The 20,616-nt window shown below is 40.8% G+C and overlaps 2 long non-coding RNA genes across 3 annotated transcripts; one reads left to right on the top strand and one right to left on the bottom strand.

The window, feature by feature from the left end:
* The first annotated feature begins 764 nt into the window (after positions 1 to 764).
* On the top strand, positions 765 to 15,221 carry LOC138108172 (uncharacterized). Its single transcript, XR_011149894.1, has 4 exons — positions 765 to 974; positions 6,297 to 6,387; positions 12,218 to 12,485; positions 12,826 to 15,221. It is a non-coding gene; the product is annotated as an uncharacterized lncRNA (long non-coding RNA).
* A 1,934-nt stretch (positions 15,222 to 17,155) lies between these two features.
* Positions 17,156 to 20,616, bottom strand: LOC138108168 (uncharacterized). Of its 2 annotated transcripts, none has more exons than XR_011149888.1 (3): positions 20,402 to 20,616; positions 19,382 to 19,663; positions 17,156 to 17,237 (listed from the first exon to the last, which is right to left on the bottom strand). It is a non-coding gene; the product is annotated as an uncharacterized lncRNA (long non-coding RNA). The 2 variants fall into 2 exon arrangements; XR_011149889.1 differs by lacking the exon at positions 17,156 to 17,237 and having other exon boundaries at positions 18,505 to 19,471; positions 19,556 to 19,663.

Genomic DNA, 20,616 nt, shown 5'->3' with positions numbered 1-20,616 from the left:
TGCATTTAAAATGAGAAAAAGCGATGGTTTGTGCATTTACAAGGAGCTGCTCCCTAACATAAACAACAAGGAAAAAGGGAAAGTTGGACTGTTTGAAAAATCCAACCGGAAGTGATAGTGTTTAGCATAATTCACTGATCATGAGAGACCTGGCATCCCACGGAAAGAGCAGTGATAGCTCTGGAGGGGACAGGGTGCTGAGAAGGCAATGGACATGGAGACAAGGTGCTTGCATTTGCTGCTCTCAAGAAGAGGGAAGGTAGCACAGGGGGAGGCGACAAAGCCTGACAGCCGGATCTGAAATCACCTCTGTGGCTGTGTTGTGTAGGATGACATTTGTCAGAACTATAGGAAATTATCTAAGTGAGCCCTGGCATGAAGCTTTGTCCTGGGGATGCATACAACAGGATTTGCTTTAGAAGAGGGGCACAAAAAAGGGCCCATGAGGCAGCAGGCAGCCCCATTGACAGCAGCTGGAGAGAGCAGCTAGAAACGATGCCTGAGGAGACACCTGCTTGACCAGGGGACCCACGTTCCCCCAGGCATCACTTCACATATGGACACTACCAGATATGGGCCATGTGTTTCCAGTCACACCTGGAGCAGACATGTGGCTGGCAGCCAGCGCGAGGAGAGCACTGACCCCAAGGCTCTTCTGTTGGTGGTGAGAAAACTGAGAGCCAGAGTCTGACATTGCTGCATTGGGCCCTGACTGCAGACCAGAATCTCTCTCCTCCCCAAAGTGATGCCAGTGGGGTTCTTGTCCTTTGCAGTTGGTGGGAGGTGACTCAGGTACCCTTTGTGGTCCTGCTGGCTTCTCTGACTCTGACTGGGGTTCTGACCCCTGATATTTTCCAAGGTGCTATGAACTGAATGTGAAGATATATCTTTTGATTTTTACAGGTTTTTTTCTTTAAGAAAAGACCACTACCCTCCACTGCTCTAGGCCAAATTAACTGGCAGTGTTTCTTCAGGTAAGATCTGCACCTTCCTTCAGTGCACTGATATGTGGCCACATCTGTCCAAAGAGCACTGCAGATGCAAACACCCTCTGGTGCAAAGAAATTCATTTGCAGAGCACTCTTCCTTTTGGCCTCACAGTTGCTGCTCTGCAGGTCTGCCGTGCCTCAGGACACTTGCTCCCTGCAGGCAATGCACGTGACACAGGAACAGATCTTTTCATTCATTCATTCTCAGAGTTTTCAGTGAAGTGTCACATTCTGGCTGAAGACTCATGAGGCAGGGCTTTCGTGGGCATGCCAGAATTCTGAGCTTCACTGCTGGGTCTCTGTGAGTGGGATCTGCAGCAGGCTCAGGCTCAGCAGTGAACGTGCCCTGTAATAACAAGCCCCGTGGTTCTCAGGGACCAGATGGCTGTTCATGGGAGAAGTACTGGTAATATTGCAAATTAATAAGCAAAGAGTCATCCCCTTCTCATCGTTGCCACCCGTCCTGCTCTGGAGTGAAATAAAAGCCCTTCCTGCTCCATAGTTTTAATTAAAAGCTGTGCTGGTACATTATAAGGCATCAAGAATGACTGAAATTGCAGACTCCTCCTACATGGGATGATTTACTGCATAGACAATGGGAAGTTGTATGTCTTCCCAACAGCATTATCCTTTAGTCCTCCTCTGCACACGGGAGTAATGCAGTAACTAGTATATGCTGTAGTAAAACTTCCCATAAAAAGTTCCTGTATAACTAAAATATGGGTCTCTAGAAACTTCTGCTTTGAACGAGTGACTTAAAAGATTCACACACTCAGCTACTTTTTATATTAACTCTTCCTACCACCCTATAAGGTACAGGAAAACCCTTCCCAAAACCTGTGCTCCGTATATTTTTTTTGTGCATCGGCATGGCAGCTCACTTGGGAGGGTTTTCCTTGCTTGCTGTGCTAGGGAATTAAAAGCCACTGGGCCACAGGAGTGGAGGCACTGCAGGTGTACCTTGTGGAAGCAGAAAGTTTCCCCAAGACTTTGTCTTTTCACAAACAGCCATCCTTTTCCCATCAAGTGCATGAAGAAGATGCTGTTACAGCATGAGGAGAAGAAATAAGAGGCAGCAGGACACAATGTGTAGAGTTTGGGGTTTTGCAGGGCTGTTGCCCCTGCTCTGTGTCCCCCCCCCATGTAAGGTGACCCCTGCGGCTAGGCAGGATCCATATATGGGGACAAGGGACTGGGGTATGCAGGAAGGGAGCATTTGGAGGGACCTGGGCTCAGGAACAGCATTTCCAGTGCAGGAGGGGCTGGGCAGGGTCCCAGCCAGATCTGGAGCCCAGGCAGGGCATAGTTGTATTTTGAACAAGTGAGGGATGGGAAGAAGAAAAGCCTGTGGATTTCCACCACAGTGGTGTTGTGGGCAGCTGGTGAGTTCAAAGGTGGAGAGGATGGGGCGAGGATGGGCCAAGGATGGCTGGAAGAAAATGGTCTGTGTAGGGAGAGTCGCTGCTCCGACTGCACAGCAGAGATTGGCTTTGCTTGCTGGGATCCAGTGTCATGTCTTGCAAACACTGGGCATCCCTGGATACCTGTGAGATGTGGTCTGGCTTCTCTGACTCTTCCAGCTCATGTTACTACTCTTTAATTTAAAGTTGTTCTCTAACCAGCAGAGTACAACAGAGACAACAGCTATGCACACAGCCTTTCACCTCTCCTTAGTTCTGAGAAAATCTCCCAGGGACAGGAACAGCAGCACCAGTGTGTGGGTCACCCAAAATCTGACTGAATCAAACATTTGGGAATGTTGCACTCTGTATAATCCTACTCACCTCTAACTTGCGTTTGCCACAAAAATCTTGTTTCTCAGAGGATGCTTTACACAGATATGTGATTGATTACTGCCTGCCTGGGGGGACCAAGAGCCAGAGAAAGAGGAAAAATTTGCCCCAAAGTACATAATGAAAGCAACAGTGTGGATTTTTTACGTAGGTCTGACTGCAATGAAGTGAACCTTGGGTCCTTTAGCAATCATTATAGTTGATCAATAATAAGCACTTCACAAATTGTGGTACTGAGCTCCTGTGCAAGATAAAGTTGTATCAGATAGCAACGTTTGCCATATTGCAAAAACACTGATACAACCATCCCAGTCTTTTCTGGAACTGATCAAATCAGCTTTTGTCAAAAGCACAGTGGGGTGCTAGGCTCCTGGTCTGGATTCAGAGACATCAGGCCTGTGGTTTCTGAGGAGTTTTTTTAATAAAAATAAAATGCCTTTACTTAGCTTAGGCTGCTATTATACAATGTCATTGTGTGTAGATTACAGATTTTGCCAGAGTCTAACAGTCAATCTTTTCCATATGAGTGCATGCTTTTGGCTGGGAAAACTATTATCTGAATATAATGGCTTTCTTTTCAAGCCAAAAACTAAGTATGGAAGGCACAGCCAACTGAAACGAGAAGCACTGCATTATTTCAGTTTTTGTAAAACTGCTCTTATTTCTGACAGTGGTTTTGCTGAAGACAGTGGTTTTGCAGAAGAGATGCAATCTTTTTAAAATAGACCATAAATAATGGCTAAAAACTGAATTGGAAGCAGCATAAATAGAGACAATTAATTCAACTGAAAAAGGCTAATTTCCATTCTGATTACCCATGCTAGCACACAATCATCACTTAATGCCATTACAAGACTGCAGGATAAGGAACAAATCATAGAATTCAATTGATAAAATAAATGGTACAATACGTGTGCTATTCACTTCAATCTGTCAGTCATTATTCTCCACTGTGCTACACAAAAATATTCCCTTCCAGTTTGAACACAGTTTCAAACGTCTCATTAGGAATTTAGAAACATATATGTGGGTGACGTTCCATCCTCTCTGTGTGTGTTTGTGTCTTTCTGCCTTCATCTTCCAAATACATATTTGGAAACTCTTCTTGATTGGCAAGTATGTTTATGTGTCCCCTCTATATTCTGAAATATTTCACTGTGGCTATTCCTCAGACTTCAGACAAATCTTGCTGCTTCCCCTCATCCAGCTAATTTCCCAAGCTGAACCAGAGTTAATTAATTTTTTGTCATCCTACTGTTCTGGACACGTTTCATTCCTACCACCAGCTGCCAAATGAAGTTCCCTGTAAGTGGCAGCTGTCATGCAAAATTGGGTCTGGAGGAAAGTCCGTGCTGTGCTCTGCTGGGAGGACCCAGGGGTACACATGCAGTATGTGATGCTGTGCTGGCTTCACACTGTAATGCTGATGTCCCCTGGAAACCCATTGCAAGAATGTCTTTTAAACAAAAGTCCTCAATTGTATTGGTAGTCTTCATTTTCTGTTTTAAAGCATCACTGTCTAAAAGCTTTATTTCACTGTAACACTGACCTTCCCCACCCTGACTCATTTCTGCCAGACCAAACACTATCCAGGCTTCAGCATTTCTGCTATGAGGTGTGGGCGTGATGGTACAAGTGGGACTGCTTTTCTCATTCTAACTGTTGATGACCAGAGAATGAATCAGAATTTGGAGGGGATTGCTTCTAGTGTGATGGGAAATTTAAGAGAAATTGTAAATTGAAGTTTGAGTTCAAAAATAATTTGCTCAGTATAGGCAGCTAGACGGTATATGCACATAAAATTTGTTTTTCTGAGAAACTGGCATAAAGACCCAGTTTGAAACCCTCAGTACATTTGTATCAAATAGTATTGAGAAATCAATTCAAGAAATCATATAAACAACTATACCTTAAAAAAAAAAATTAAGTAGTGATTTCTAACTGGTACAGCAGTTTGCTCCCAAAAAAATTCTGTTAGATGGCTGAAAACTTTTTCAAGCCTGCCTTTCAGCTTATCTCTCATCTTTACAGACTCTGGAAAGGCATGTTAGTCTCTAGGCGATGAATATGATTTGTTTACTCAAAGAGCTTCCTGAAAGCTCACAGCAGCATTACGGTATGTTATTAAAAGATAAAAAATGTATTACTGTCAGGTGAAGGGTCAATGTCAAATCCTTGTTATATCTGGCAAATTCAGATTTAAAGCTGAAGCAGTCTTGAAGATGCTCAATTGAAAATGTCATATTCAGCAAAAATATCTCATGATACCACATTGTTTCCTATGTCTGGGTCCATCTAGTGTTGTCAGGAGAGAACTATCACCCTAACATGCAGCTGCCTGTCAATTTACCTCTCTGGATACTTGCAGTAAATTACAAATTGTACAACAGCAACAAAAAATGTTAGAGAAAGGCCATCCTTAAAATGTGTGAGTCCAGGCAGGGACTGGAGAGCTGAAAGGCCTTGCTGGAGTCTTTGTCTCTTTTTGTTTGCAAGAGGTGGTTCTCTACTGAAAGGAGACTTTAAAAATGGCATTGGTACATACTGTATCTCAAGGGGAAGAGGCAATAAAAGTAATTTCAGTCAAACAACTAAGCAGATATGACTGGATATTGTAAGAAGCCATTCAGTTGGAAATCAGAAGTCATTTTTACATAACTGCCTTCCAGAAGAAATACTCCCTAAGTTTTTACTGCAGGAGTCAATTGAGTCCTGTGTATGTCTTTTCATTCAGTTTTACATGGCACCTTCTTCATAAGGGTTGCTACTAAGTATTTTGTGGAAACCATGATTAGAATCTGCACAATAATTCTTGCCCTGGGAAATTTTTTAAAATATATAGGAAGTTTGCTTGAAGTAGTTATAGTCACAGTGATGTAATGAAGGTGAAGTAGCACAGCCATAACTCTTTACTCAAGAACTAAACCAAAATATCTGTTGAACTGAGGGAGGCAGCTCACAGAGCAGTGTGTTAGGACCCAAAGGCAACTTGTCCTTTCAGCTAAATTGTCGGAATCTATCACTTTGCAATGAGGTTCTCTGAGGCAATTTAGGTAACTTTGTTTGATATACATCTCAAAACCATAATGGTAACAATAAACGGCAGAGAAAACAATTTACCCTGTTTCTGACAATTATTCTTTCAATACTGCGGTGACCCCATTAACCAGCCCTGTGCATTAGGAAAATCCAGCATTTCAGCTAAGAACAAGGGGAAGAATAACAATGTTTAAATGGGTTCATTCTAAATCTAATAGCCAGTTGAAAATCCTATAAAGTTTTTATCAAGCATATAGATTCACCTAAATAGACAAGGTTCTTACTTATTTTTGCACTACAGAAAAAGATGAGATCCTTAAATCCAATGCCCTTTCCACAAAGGGCTTGAATTTCTATTACAAATCTTAGCTACTGGAAACTGCCTTTGTATTGACATTTTTCTGACAGCAGAGGATCAACTATTTAAAGTGCCTAATTTATTATTGCTCACATGCAAACAATTTCTCTCTTTCAGAATGGACAAGTGCAAATAATTACTTATGCATTCCTGACAAAAGAGGCCCATGAATTTTTCCCTCCACGTAGCGAGGCCATTGACCCATCAGGTATGTCTCTGGCAGTTGTTCTAAAGAAAAAAAATTGATGTCTTTCAGTGCCTTGATATGATACTGTGTAGCATCAGCAGCTTATGACAAACCCTGTTCTCAAATGATTTTGCTGAAACAGGCGTTCTGCTGCCTTTCCATACAAGCAATACTCATTGACATATTTCTGCCATGAGCAGCCCCTGTGGGTGTTAACAAATCACATTTTATGCCCTGGGACAAAAGTGGAGTTTGTATGATGTTTCACTCTTGCTTCAGTCTACTCAGATATTTTATTTGGGTTGCAGATCCCATTTACTAACACAGTATCCGTAGAACAGACCATGTTCTCACAGAGCTGCTTGTGCTTTTATTTTAGTGTCCCTATGCAACCCCAGCCTCATTTCCATGGTTTTGTGAGTTATGGGAGAGCTCCTTGGCTGGTAGAAGACATGCAGGGTGTAGATTAATTAATGCCAGCTGCAAAGTAGCAACTTGTAAGTTTCAAGTCTTTTAGAACATAAAGAAAAGTTTTAGGTATTTCCCTTCAAGTGCAGATGTGACAGAGTGTGATTATTTCAAATTCTTCAAATTCTACGACAAAGAAATTGTGAGGACAAGAGCAGTGTGCCAGCCAATCCAAGTGTGGTCTCTGTAACATTTGGGCATTTGGGAATCATTCTGGAGTTTGCCTGCTAGCGCTCCTCTGTACACCAGTAAAGCAACTGCTCATTGCTAAAGAAAACACAGAGCAGTGCAAACTTAGGGTCTGGCTCCATCTTATGCTGGAATCTGGAGTTATAAAGCTGTTAGAAGCAGATCCTCAAAGATATTTAGCTCTTTGAAATAAGTGGAAATCAGGTCATGCTTACCTGTAAAGCTTTGCTTCTTGGGGAATTTCCAGAAGCAGTTAAGCACCAATTTTCTCCAGAGAAAGCTGTGAACTTGAGGGGTTGAGCACTGCTTTTGGGTCCCTATCCATGTGCTTGGGTATCTACGTATAACCAGGATTCCTGCCTATGGAGGTATCTCATTGAATCAAAACAGGTAAATGGTATCACAGCTGATAACTACTTGAACAATTTCCCTGACACACCAAAAGGCAGCAGCAGTCCTCTGGTGCTAGAGATGGCCTGTTTTATTTGATTGCTTGGGATCATTCATAATCTCATGGCAATTTTCATGAAAGACCTCAGCCTGCAATTTAACTGCAAGGCTAAGCTGCAGCACTAGCACAGCTGCTATTTGAAATAGTAGATGAAGATGGTTTAGTGAGGCTGAGGGTAGAAGGGCAGGCATGGAGGAGGGGAGTGGGAAAGGAGGGCTGGACCCCACTCAGGTGGGGATGGCAGGGCTGCTGCCAGCTCAGCCCACTTCCTCCCCTATCAGTCAAGGACAATGCAGCCCATGCCACACCTGTCTGTATTTCCTCCTTGTTGTGGTAAAATTACTGTCATTATTAGAAAAGAAAAAAAAATTAAAACTGTAATGAATTAATCAAAAGTCATTGCTGAAAAGCAAAAACAGGATCATGAACTTTTTTCAGAGACAGATTCCAACACTAATGCTTTGTAGCCTCCAATTCGTTTGTTTCCCTGGATTTGAGTCATTACATTGTCTTCTTGTCAAGCAAAGCAATTGTCTGTGACCCTGAGAAACTGACTGTACAGGCACTTTATGTTTTAATTTCAGAGCAAGATCTCTGTGTTGTGGTGGTACAAATGCTGTACTCTGTGCTGGAGCTTACACCCCTGGTAGGACCAACCCTGAAAAATGTTGTTTCCCCCAGGGTAAACAAAATTTGTCAACCCGTAGTGAACGTAGGTGGGATCTCATACAGGTGCTTTGCACTTTGTATTTATAAGCCAAGAGCTGAATGTGCTGGTTGTATGAGGAGAGGTTTTTCCCTTAGAGTTGTCTTTTAAGTAGTGTAGTGGTCATACTGTTTCCTCATGCTTTCCATCTACTTCACATTTCTGCAAAACAGAGACAGGCAGCCTGGATCCAACTTACTGCACCCATGACCCTTCTTGTCACACTCATCAGAGAAGTCTCCTTTGTGCCAGGCTGAAGGGTTTGCAGTCCTTCTTATCAATTTCCTATGACCTGGTTGCCATTTCCAAGCTTGTGTACTATTTATTTTGCTTAGAATTACTCATTCAGCTGTTAGGAGTATAGATCTGTAGCTTGGACTTTCACAAATAGAACAAATTTAACAAAGTTTGCACAGAATTGAAAACCATGTTGATAGAGCAACTGTGTCTGCTGTCCATTTTCCATCAAACTTTACCCAATATCTGTTAATCCAGAAAAAGAGCTTGGAGGTTTTCTATTTATCATTTCCCTTTTCTCTGATTTTAAAAATTTCTGGTAAACTTAGTAAATGATGGCACAATGACAGGTAGAAAACAAATCTATTTCAGACTACAGAGATCCATGGGCAGGTGGGTCAAAATGGCTTATTCTGAAGGAAATCCTTAGAGGATAAACAAACCAGATTAAAACAAAGAAGTGATTTTTTTTTCCTTTTAAATCTTGAAAGCTGCATTTTAGGTGTTAAATTATGCTAGTCCTTTATCTTTTATGCATATAAGATTTGTACACTTTATGCTAACCTGAAACATGCCAAACAGGTTGGAATAGATTGGATTCCTAGTTTGAAAAGTGAAAATGTAAGCCACTTAGACAAAATAGCTTTGCTTTATATGAGTGTTGTAGGAGCAACTCTGGTTGCAAGGCAGAGCTCCCTGCCCCTGTTCCCACACACCAGGTTTTCAGCCAGTGTCCATTCCCATCACTGCTCCCCAGCTCACCCCAATGTCCTGGGCTGGCCTCTGGGGACTGCTGGGGATTGCAGACCCTGGCCAGAGCAGCAATCTGTCCCCATCACACCTGTCCTGCTGCTCCTTCTGCCCTGCAGTACCTCACACCTCTCAGCCATGCCCTCATCCCTTTATGCTAGGAGAAGCCTGGAAGGTCCAGATAGGATCCTATTAGCCCTGCTTTTCTGATTGTCCCCAATTTTCCAGCATCTGTATCCTTGCCAGGCTTTGCCCTCTCCTCTAGGGCAATCTGCTCCCTCTCTACTCTCTTACCCTGTCACTCTTTTATAGTTTCTGCCAATCTGACTTTCTTCAGATCTTGTTTTATTCAGGCTTTGTCTCCAGTTCCATAGTCTGGCATTGACTTCCCAGCCCCAGGTAATCCTCCTGAATCAATAATTTTCTGCCTGAAAATAAACAATCCTTGATAAGCATTTGCTGAATTGAATAGACAAGGTTTAGCAAATTATTTGATTTTCACTAATTCCCTCAGCATTCCCTAACTTTAAAGACCATGAAGAGGGGTTACAGCTCACTCTGAAGATCAGGAGCCCTTCTTTTACCAGAACCTTCTGCCAGGTATAAAGTGTTCTGTCCCCTCCTCCACCCACAACTTTGCACAGCCCCAGTGATGGGTGTAGGCTGACCCCCATGGGAAAATCTGCTTTTTGTCTGCTTTTATAATTGCTCCATACAGCTCTGTCACTTCAGTCACCAAGCTGTAAAATTGCTTTTGTTATTTATGTTGTAAAAGCACTTTGAGTGCAGCCTCAGCAGGGCTTTCTGTGCTATAAGGTTGTTTGTATTTTTCTCCCTTTTTTCCTTTGTCTTGCAATGTATTGATTGATGTCCTTACAGAGGTGATTAAAATCCCAGCACCTCCCAGAACTACACAGAGTGCGGAAAAGTTTCATTTACCTCTTTCTCCAGACAAGAGGTCAAAAAATGGGCCTTTGTATTTATTTCTGAATATGGCAAATGTTTTGGTCATCTCATCATCATTCTGTAGTGAGCTATAAACCTCAAAGTCCTGGACCAACCGAGAGGAAACAGAACATGGGTGCTCCCCCAGTGCCACTGCACAGAGCTGAGCACCCACTGTTCTGATCCTGCTACAAATCCCAATTCCAAAATCCATTGGAGTCTACAGACACAAATTACAACTTGTTCACAAAATAAGATGAATCAAACCTTTCCTTTGATTTGTAGTTACATATAGAATTGCTAAAGACAGAAGGACTGGGGTGATACTGTTTTGATAACCTGTGCTGCTGAGCACATGTCCTTTGGTCAGCAGTGCTTTTCTTGTTGTGAACAATTTACATTCATATATCAAGGTTTCAATTTAAAATAGTGTTTATCATACAGCAGCCTGAATTCAACAGGAAAATTGCTGCTGCCTTTCCAGCTGTCAGTGGGATCACAAAAGCATCATCCTCCTTTCTACCAAACTCTCCCGTGAGACTCTTTCAAAGCCTGAAGGGTGTTGTAAGAATTTTGACAGACAAGTAAAGCACTAATGTAATTTCTTTCCATATCACATATTTACCAAATATCATAGAGTCATATCTTATTAAGATTAAGCATTTTAGTGTTTCTATCACAAATGATGAGTTTTTTCAGAAAAAAGCCCCCAAAACATTTACTTTCTACTATCGAATTTCACCTTCCTGAGAGCAGGAAATCCACAGAAATGAATTTTTTTCATTCATTGTTTAAAAGTCTTTTGACAGACCAGGCTTCTCCATTGTCTTCCATCAGGGATGAAACATATCTGGAGGCCAGACTTGGAGGCTAGGATTTTTTTTAAAACCCAGTGAGGGGGTTTTTTTTGTCTTTAAAACACGAAAATATTTGACTGCAAGGGTACTTATTGGTTTGTACTGCATGGGTAGCATCCATTACTGTCTTCTGGTTTTGGGGTTTGGTTTTTCTTTCATATGACACACAGAACTTCTCAGATCTCTCTAAGTCTATGCACTTCACCTTCCAATAAGGATTCAGATTTTTTTTTTTGGTCTAGGTCATGAATAAAATGGTCTTAGGAATTTAAAGCAGGCTCTGGCCATCCTCTGAGTATTGTCTTTTCTTTCAGACCTTAGGGTTGAGGTCAGTAAATTACCTGAATATTACCTGCTCTTTCAAAAGTCCAGCAAAGCTTAATGCAGGGAATTTTAGAGTCCTTGGATTAAAGGAAAGACCTGAGCTAGAAGAAAGTTGGTGTTGGGCTGTTAGGGTGAAGAGGAAAACTGCTGATGGTGACAAGGGCACAAAGTCAGGCCACACCTGCCTTTAAGGTAGATGATTTGATCTCTGAATTCTTCAAGAAGCCACTAGGTTGAGAAATGCAAGGAGAGAGGAAAAAAATGCACTGAAAACTATAGTCAATTATGGATATAATGAGGATTTGTTTTGATATTTTGTCTGCACTTTTGTTTAACCACTAAACCCTCCTGAAGCCGTGTCTCACATGCCCTTCAATTTTTCAGGATTAGGAGGTGGCTTGTTCTTGTGAATGCCCTTGGTGCAAAAGTTTCACTCCCAAACCTCAGTGCATTCTCTCTTGTAAGCATTTAATGGGCTTTTTATATGCTTTTTGAAGCTGTGTGACCTTGAGGCACTCACAGTCTTCCAATGTGAACTGATGGACAGTGAAAAGGCCATACTTTGGAGCTGTGATTTCATTTTGGAGATCTGGTATTGCTGCGGCAGGTTAAGTACAAACAGCAACGCTGAAGTCTCCTTCCCCTTGCCTTTCTCATAAAGAAACAGCTGGGACTTCAGAAACACCCAACATCAGGTATTACTTCATGTTTGAGGAGTTCCATTTCAAATAATTCCATGAGCAGTGTTCCAGGGCACTTTCTACCTTTCTCCATCCATTTAATTTCTTCATTCTCAGCACTAATCTCTGTGAGTAGCAGATGACATGCAGACCTTGCTGTAGTTGTGTTGCTCCAGTTGTTTCTACTTAATCAGTCATGAAAACCAGCCTTGAGGTAAAGCTTTCCACATTTCTCACCTTCTAGCTTGGACCAGCTCTTTGTCATTTCACCTCCAGCATTAACAAAGTTTCTACAAAGAAAGAAATTGAAACCAAAACGAAACAGAAAAACAAAGGACTGCACTAACCTACCTTGGAAAACAAAGAATAGTTGATGGACAAGGACAAGCCACCAGTGGTGTGATTTTCCTCTGCTCCCAAAAAAATATTTGGGATGCTGATCTCCAGAGACTTTGTTTGCACTGGAGGAAAAGAAAACCTCTAAATTCTATGAAAATACACCTGGAAACCTAGTAAGTATTTCTTACTCTATTTTTTTCTGTGCAAATAGTTCTGGTTGCCAGCATACATTGCAGTAGAAATAGTCTGACAGGTTGTAGGTGGTGGGGTGGGATTTCACAAGAGTCAATGGCTCTGTGAACTTGTAGTTGGCGTTATGAAAGCTACTTTTCCATGGCTTTAGGCACTCTGGCCCTGCTTCCTCTTGCTGCCTTTCAAAATACAGACCTGCCTTTAAATCTGTGTTGGGTTTGATTCTTTTTGTTGGTTTTGGTGGGTTTTTTTTGTTTGGGTGGGTTTTGGGTTTTGGTTTTGTTTTGTTGTTTTTGGTTTTTGTTTTTTTTTTCTTATCAGATGCACAGATTGAAGATTATGTCACTGCTGCTGATATTCTAATCCTCTGGCCTGGAATATTTGAAAGAGCTTGAGTGCACAAACTCTTAAGGCTGAACTTACAGCGTTTCAATCCACTGCTAGGGCTCACTTAAACAGAGCCCCTACTTGTAACTTCCACTCCCTTGTTGGCAGTAGAGTCCTGTCATCAAGTAACAGTACTTAAAAGACTTCTAAGAAAAGAGCAGGTTTTTTTAGTAGATATAACAAATATCCCATTAAAAAAAAAAAAAAAAAGATATATCTCTGCCTTGTCACTATCTATGGAATAAGAGCCCTTAAGCCTCCTCTTCCTTGTCACCATGCAAGCTTCCCAGACAGAGGGAATAAATGCCTTATGAGAAGACTGCAGTAAATTCAAGTAAAATGTATTGTATATAACTAGGGATAGATCCCTGAAAATAATTGAAATTACATAAATTTGTACTTTTGAAGAAATGATTGTTTGTTATTCTGTTACTTAGTTATGGATAAGCAGGACCAAGGTGCCATGACATTCTCAAAACTCCAAGGTGAAGGTCTCTTCCTTTTAGCTCAGTATTTTCTTCCTCTTAGCCAGTCACACAAGAGCCTGTTCTTCATTGTACCCAATATGAGCATCTAAGCCTGTTTTCAAATCTCCCCTGACCAAGCTAACTCTGGTTTAGCATTTCATGGGGATTGGGGCAGGGGGCTGACTGCTATTACAGCTTTTTAAATGCAAATATGCAAATGACCTTCAGTTTGTCCTCCTTCAAGTGCCTCTAAGCATAGCATGAATCTCCCCCAATATTTAGACTGCTAATACCACCACTTTCTCCAAATCTCTAATTAGTATTTGCTAGTATTAGTTGGTGCCTGCTGGAATTAATTGATATTTGTTAGATGCTGAAGGGCAGGAACATATGGTGCCACCTTGTGTGCTGTGCTGATCTATATGAAACCCTGCTGCTGTGACTGCTGAGTCAGTTCTTTCCTTTTCTCAGCAATAGCAGTAGCTTCAGGACTGACAAGTAGAGAAGGTGAAAGCATTTAACCTGTCATCTGAGCAATGTGGCTACAGCTGCATTAGAAAATAGTAATAGAAAGATGGATATTGGTGGTGAAAAACATTCAGTGTTAAATATCTGATTTTCAGGCTATACCCAAGTCAGGAAGGTTGCTTTGGACCAGGTTGACTCTGGTCCCCTGGGATGAACTCCAGTATGCAGATGAAGGAAATTGATGTATATTTGTAACACATACTTTTTTATTTATTTAATGTTTATTTTTGACCAGAAGGAAAACAGCTCCTGTGCTCCAAGGCTGCACTGTGATGCCCACCAAGCATTTGCTAATCTCTTCCAAGTTTATCAAACCTGGGGACTGTGCGCAAGCCCTGCCCAACAGCCTTGGCCATGAGTTACTGGGGCCTCTCCCAGGACACATGCCCCACTACTGCACAGGAACCCAGCTCAGGAATCCATTGTCCTGGTTTCTATGTTTTGAAGAGAAGGAAGAGGGTACAGTGGCTTCATGTAGAAGGCAAACATTGTCTGACACTGTATGTGGGCAGTGAGGTGTGAGGAGAAAAACCACAGAGCTCAGAGGCAGAAGGGGCTTCCAGAACCACTGAGCCACTTTTATTCCTGCCCCATGACAGCTAAACAGTAGTCTGAAGCTACTGTTCTTTATGTCTGACAGGGGCCAGGTGGCACTTCTGCATTGCACTGACCCATAGCACAGCTCTGCTCTCCAGCCACAGCCACAGGACACACATCCCTCCTCAGGAAGCTATGCCCTTGGAGGGATCTTTGCCCTACTGCATCCACCAGGCAGGGATGCTGTACATCATTAGGCAAATGTTATTTCTTAGAAAGCAAGGGCTGGATTATAAATTTACTGACATGCTGCTGCAGGATTAAGGCATCTGGTTTTGTACTGCAATTGCTGTCCGTGTTTGGTTTCGATTGTTTGTTTGTGTTTTGGTGGGGTTTTTCTGTTTGGTTTGGTTTTTTTTTAATCATCCTATTCAGGAACTAGTGTTAGTGGTATATGTACAGTGTATTACTGGCTTCCTGACTCCATTGTTCACTTTCTTTCCTTCAGAATAAATAAACTGCAAATACACTGAAAAGCCCTAAAGGAAAAGAGAAGAAAACCAAGTGTGCCACCAAACCTAAAACTAAAACTAACTCCCCTTTGCAAAACAAGGTGGTTTCTGGGAATGAGAGGTGCTGAAAAACTAAATGGGACATAGCTTCTGGCATTGATTTGGTACAGCTTGCTCCCAGCTCTTCAGCAGATGATAGTACCAGGGAATTAGTGCAGAGCTGGGGGTGCAATCTAGCTTTGTTATTCCTAACCCATTCAGCTTAATCCCTTCTTAGAGAGAACATATGCATTGAATAAAAGTTTATTGGTTTAAAGCTGACCAACCTATTGAGGGTTTTTTTTTTCTTTATGGACTTAACTACATACTAATCGAAAGTTGCCTCCACATTTTTCTCACCTGAGGAAAACCACAAATTGGCTACATTTACAGATAGAAGAAGGTGCTGCTAAGGCAAACATTCAATTTCCTGCTGAGAGGCTGTGAATCATAGCTCACAAAGCAATACACACAGAGTTTTTATTTTGTTGTGAAAATACTGGGATGAATTTGTTGCCTGGAAGAAATGAAATGCAGTGAGTTAGTGTGGAATGCCTTAATTTGTTGCTTGCTGACATAATGTGTTTTGGATAGCTTTCCATTATATTACCCTAAACAGCTGGACACTGGAGTTGATTGGATTTTTTCAAATTTTCATTATTAATATAGGTTTTCTTTTTCTGAGGGAATGGTATTTCTAGCACAGCAAAGGGTTATTTTTTTTTCCTTATTTCACTCTCATTTATCTTCACATCTCTCTCACTGACTTTTTATTTCAGCACCTTTTGCTTTTCATGGGTCTTTAGTTCCATTAAACATCCAGCGCTAATTAGACTCTGTTGTCTAGACTGTACCAAACACTTCACTCAAAATCAAAGAGCATTTAATTAGTTAGTCTACAGGTTACACCCTATCTTGCAACATTAACACAAATGAACAGTTGAAATGCTTGTTACAGACTAGCAAAAATGCAAAAAAAAAGCTTCTATAATGGCAATCAAGATTTTAATTTCGTTATTGATGAAGGCAGTCATGACAAGTCCCTGCTACTCAGATGACTGCCAGGCTGTTTGTGGTGGAGGGAAGGCAGGGAAGCAGTAATGTTTATTTCTATCCTTTCCCAGGAACAGCTACACAGACGGAGCCCTTGTCTGTGTTGAGCACCCATGGGGTCGATCCAAAAGTGGGGTGAACCCACACGGTGGCCTTGGCTTGGCACAGCCTGCCACAACCATGGGCAGGATCCATCAGTTTCACTCTTGCAGTCATTTGGGATCTCTGGGTATTTATTCTGACATTCAAGTTGGGAGCAGTGAAGTCAGAAGCAATTGCTAATATAGTAATATCTTACTGTAGTCACAGTAGTGACTACAACAATAGAATGCTAACCAATCCTGGGCTGCATCAAGAGGTTGAGGGAGGTATTCTGCCCCTCTACTCTGCTGTGCTGAGATGCCACCTGCACTGCTGGCAGTGCAAAGCTTACTAAAATTTACTAAAACTCAAAATCACCAAAGCGATTTTGTGAAAATCTTCTCTTTCTTTATAAAAAAAAAAATAAAAAGGAAAGAAAAGGCACTCCTCCACACTCTAAGCTGGCCCCACAAAAATGCCAGCTGTCATGAAAACCAAATTAATGTCATCAAACAGAAGACATAGTTCACGATTGCTGAATATTCTGGATTGAAAACACAATGGTTGCTACAGAGGCAAAGAATAGTAGGCAGTTCACTTAAGGAATTAAATCTCAAGTAATTATTCTTCAACTGCTCAAAACTATGAATAATTATTTGTGGTCTCTGTAGTGGTCTGAGTTTTACACTGAAAAAATGGAGATGGCTAAACAGAGCCTTGATCTGAAAGTGCTTTAAATTTGTATGATCTCTGGAATACTTGGAGAAAAATATCTGCTCAAGTGAATGAACAATTCTTCTCAAAGCAGTGCAGGCTAGTGACCAGCAATAATGTTTTCCAGGTATGCTTTACTTACCCCTCCTTCCTTCTCTCCTCAATAACAATAATCTAGCAGCATTCAAAAAGGAAATTATTACAGGTTCAGAGTCTGCCTCTATTTTGCAAAACATTTAAGTGTCTGTTGAAGCCAAACTCACCAAATTAGTTTCTCCTTGCAGATGGATCTACATAAGTCATCTTTTCAAAGAAAACTTCTGCTGAAATATGCAGAACTGCTCAAAATGTGCTTGAGATAATTTGCTAATGACATTGGGTTAGGCAGCACAGTCTGCAAGAGCTAGTTCTGCAACTAGAAAGGAAAATAAAATTAACTGAACTGCTATGTTACCCCTTTAAAAACTTGAAAAAATATTTTTGATAGAGAAAATAAGAGAAGCAAAACAGAATTGAATTTATAATGCTTAACTCACTTTAGTGATCTCCAGAATGCTACACTTCAGTCACTTACTTTGGTTGACTAGCATTGCTATTAACAGAGGCAGATGTATTTGTGGTGTTCCCATTGTAAAGTATAAAAATGATATTGGCATTACCAATTTCTAAATATTATTATAATTTTTACAGTGCACTGCTGTCAAGAATGATTGCTGCAAGACCTCTCTCTTTCTTGCTTATTCTAGCAGTAAAAATCGGATGAAATAAGGAAGCTTTAATGTTCTTCCTCATGAAATTAAAATCTTCAAAATAAGTTGAGCTGTGCACTGACAAAAAATAGCACATATTCCTGCTCAATGCATTCCTTTTTTAATTTGTTTGGTTTTGCTGTAATAAGATCTTGCTACAGCAAACTTTTGATACAATTACATTAAATACAAATAGGGAGGGACTGCGTATACAGCTGCCATCTCTGCGTGACGATTTCCAATGGATGTGCAATGCCATGAGCATGAGGCGTTTGTCACTCCTTGAGGGGAAGGTGAGTCAATAAAGCAAACTGTCCTTCTTTATACTTAATTTAGCATATAAACCAGCATGTGTGACAAGCAGTCATGATATGTTAATGGAGTAATATGTCTTTAAACAGCTATTAGAATTAGCACTTGAGAGGCCACATCTTTGAACAATGACTGCAGCAATGTTTTAGGGGTGTTAGATCTCAGGGGAATTGAGGAGACTTTTGGAACATAGGTCAGATTTGAAAATATTAAAAGAGCAGCATTTAATGTTTTTAGTTTGCAGTGGAAAAACCCACATTTTTCTATTTGTACTTCAGGCAGGGGCAAAATGAAGATAATATGGTGTTCTATCTTTACTTTTTGGAGCTCTGACAGCCCCCAACATCATTATTCTGGCACTTATAAACACTATTAATTGCTGTATACCTCACTAAGGAGTGAGGAGTAAGCCAGTGCTCACAGTTTATTCTAGAAGTTCAGTGCAGTCTTCTAGCATAGCAAAGGTTTAGCTATGTGCTTTGTATAAAGTACCCTCAAAATTTTATTTAAATTTTAAAATTAAATTAATTATTTATTAAAATGTAATTTATATTCATGTGTGTTAAGGTTGAATTACTAGGCAGAACACAGAAACATACATGTTCCACTTCTACAGTTCTCTTTGATCTCATTGATAGGATCTTCTATTTTGTATTCCTTATCTAATTCACAAAAATCTTTAGGATCTCTCTTGCTCTTAGTTCAAAAATGTGCCACTTCCACTGATCCCTCCCACAATCACAGTAGACAGGTGGTGGGTAGCTCAGTATAGCAGTGACTAAGGGAGAAAATATCCATTAAATAGGGACTTTAAAGTTTAAAAGCTCTGATTGAAACCATCCAGAGAGGACTATCTTTTTCTGAAAGTGAAAGAGCTCATTTGTGTGAGATGGGATTTTGTTAAAAGTTTCTAACACAAAACCCATGAACCCTTCATTGAAGGTAGGGCATTTTGCCTGGGCTGGAGCAGGTGAAGCTTCCCTTGGTTTGAGTTTTGCTGCTGTAAGAGAGGTGAGTTTTTATTGTAAACAGCCAGGGAATGTCCACAACAGTATCTAACATGCCTGCTAAAGGAAAGGTAAACTACAGATTGCCTCATAAACTTATTGACTGGCATTTCTAGAAAGAGTTGGCTTTTTATATTTTCTGGAAAAAGGAAAAATCATTCATTACAGGACATCTCCTCATGATACTTCTGACACTTCAGCTGACCAGCCGGAACCAATGATGGTTTTTTAAGGCTAAGACTGGTCAGAGACAAAGATGCATTAATCTTCTATCTGATCTTCAACTGTGCTTGAATGAAAGATGAATTGCCCTAATATCTGATTAATCCAAAATCAGCTAATTCATCATTATGTTAGCTTTAGAACAAACCTTGACTCTTAATTCCAAATCAGAGTCTTGAACTTTGAGGACATGATTTGGCCTGTCTCAAATCATTAGGAGGATTGCAGAAGCTTGTTAGATGGAAAGGTGGGTGAGCTTCATTACATACTTTGAACTTCTGTTGTCTCCAACATCTGAATTGAGATTTTGGTTGACATCAGCAATAGCTGTCTTCCAGGCTGTGTGACTGCTCTTCTTACTGTAAGAGTAAATGCAAAGGTAACTAACTGGGCCCCCCAAATTCTACTCTGGTAAGAGGTTGTGACACAGCTAGAGAATTTACCTGCACATTTGGGAGCTCAGAAATGTCCTTGGTCCACCAAGCTGAGATACAGCCTTTCTCAGAAACCAGAGCTATAGACTTAAAGCCGTGTCTTCTGAATGTGACAACCTGAAACGACGACAAGAATCAGAGTGTTGACAAATGACAAGGTGTTGTCAATTAGTCTATTTCTGGGCTAGGTTTGATCCATGTCTAGATCAGAGCTGGTGTCACATTTGGATCTTCTCACTTAGGCAGCCCCTTTTCACTTCTACAACACTCCTATATTGCCTACTCTACTGAAGTGGGTGAGACATGAAAGTCTACAGACACCTGTAAGGAAAGAAAACATTCTCCATCCCCTTACCAATACTTCAGGGTTAAAAATCATCAGTGATTTGCACATCTGGTAGTTTTTAAATTTGGAAGATACTGGCTTTAGAACTCATTTTTCTCTTGTCTTTTCCCACCAGAGGTGCAGAAGCTAACTCTCAGATCTGTTTTTCTTTCTGCAGCCAAGGTCTCTATCTCTCAGCAGTCTTCCCAGATTCACTTCAAATATAAACTGGTAATTAAAGATAGATGATGGTTCATTCTAGTGAAAGTGTTTGTAAATTAATGGAAACTGCATGCCTGATATAGAGAAATGAAGACACAGTAATACAAGGAAAAAAAAACTTCTGTTGAGCTATTGGCTGTTGAAAAAGGAATTAAAATCTAAGACATCAAAAATATAAAATGGATGTGTTCCCTGGAGATAAAACCCATCATCCCAATTTTGTATCTACAGAAAAACTCCAGGTTCTTTTAGCTGTCATGACTCAGAGGAACATAAACCCAAGTTACTTCTTCCTTTTTCTTACTCACATTTCTAATTATACTGTTATATCAACTTTAGCAGAAATATGTGTGGTTTAAATGAACTCATCCGACTGTGAGAACCCTTGTTTGTTAATTCCCCAGCCTTATTATATTCTGCTAGCCTTGTATTTATCCATCTAAGCAGTTAAAACCCCATAGATGCACCAGCTGTGTCTGCTTGTATCAGGAAGATCCTGGGTATCAGCTGCAGGAAGGCTGGA

This window comes from Aphelocoma coerulescens, chromosome 3, assembly GCF_041296385.1.
Source record: "Aphelocoma coerulescens isolate FSJ_1873_10779 chromosome 3, UR_Acoe_1.0, whole genome shotgun sequence".
NCBI classification, from domain to species: Eukaryota; Metazoa; Chordata; class Aves; order Passeriformes; family Corvidae; genus Aphelocoma; species Aphelocoma coerulescens.
This window is presented reverse-complemented; position numbering and strand designations above follow the sequence as displayed.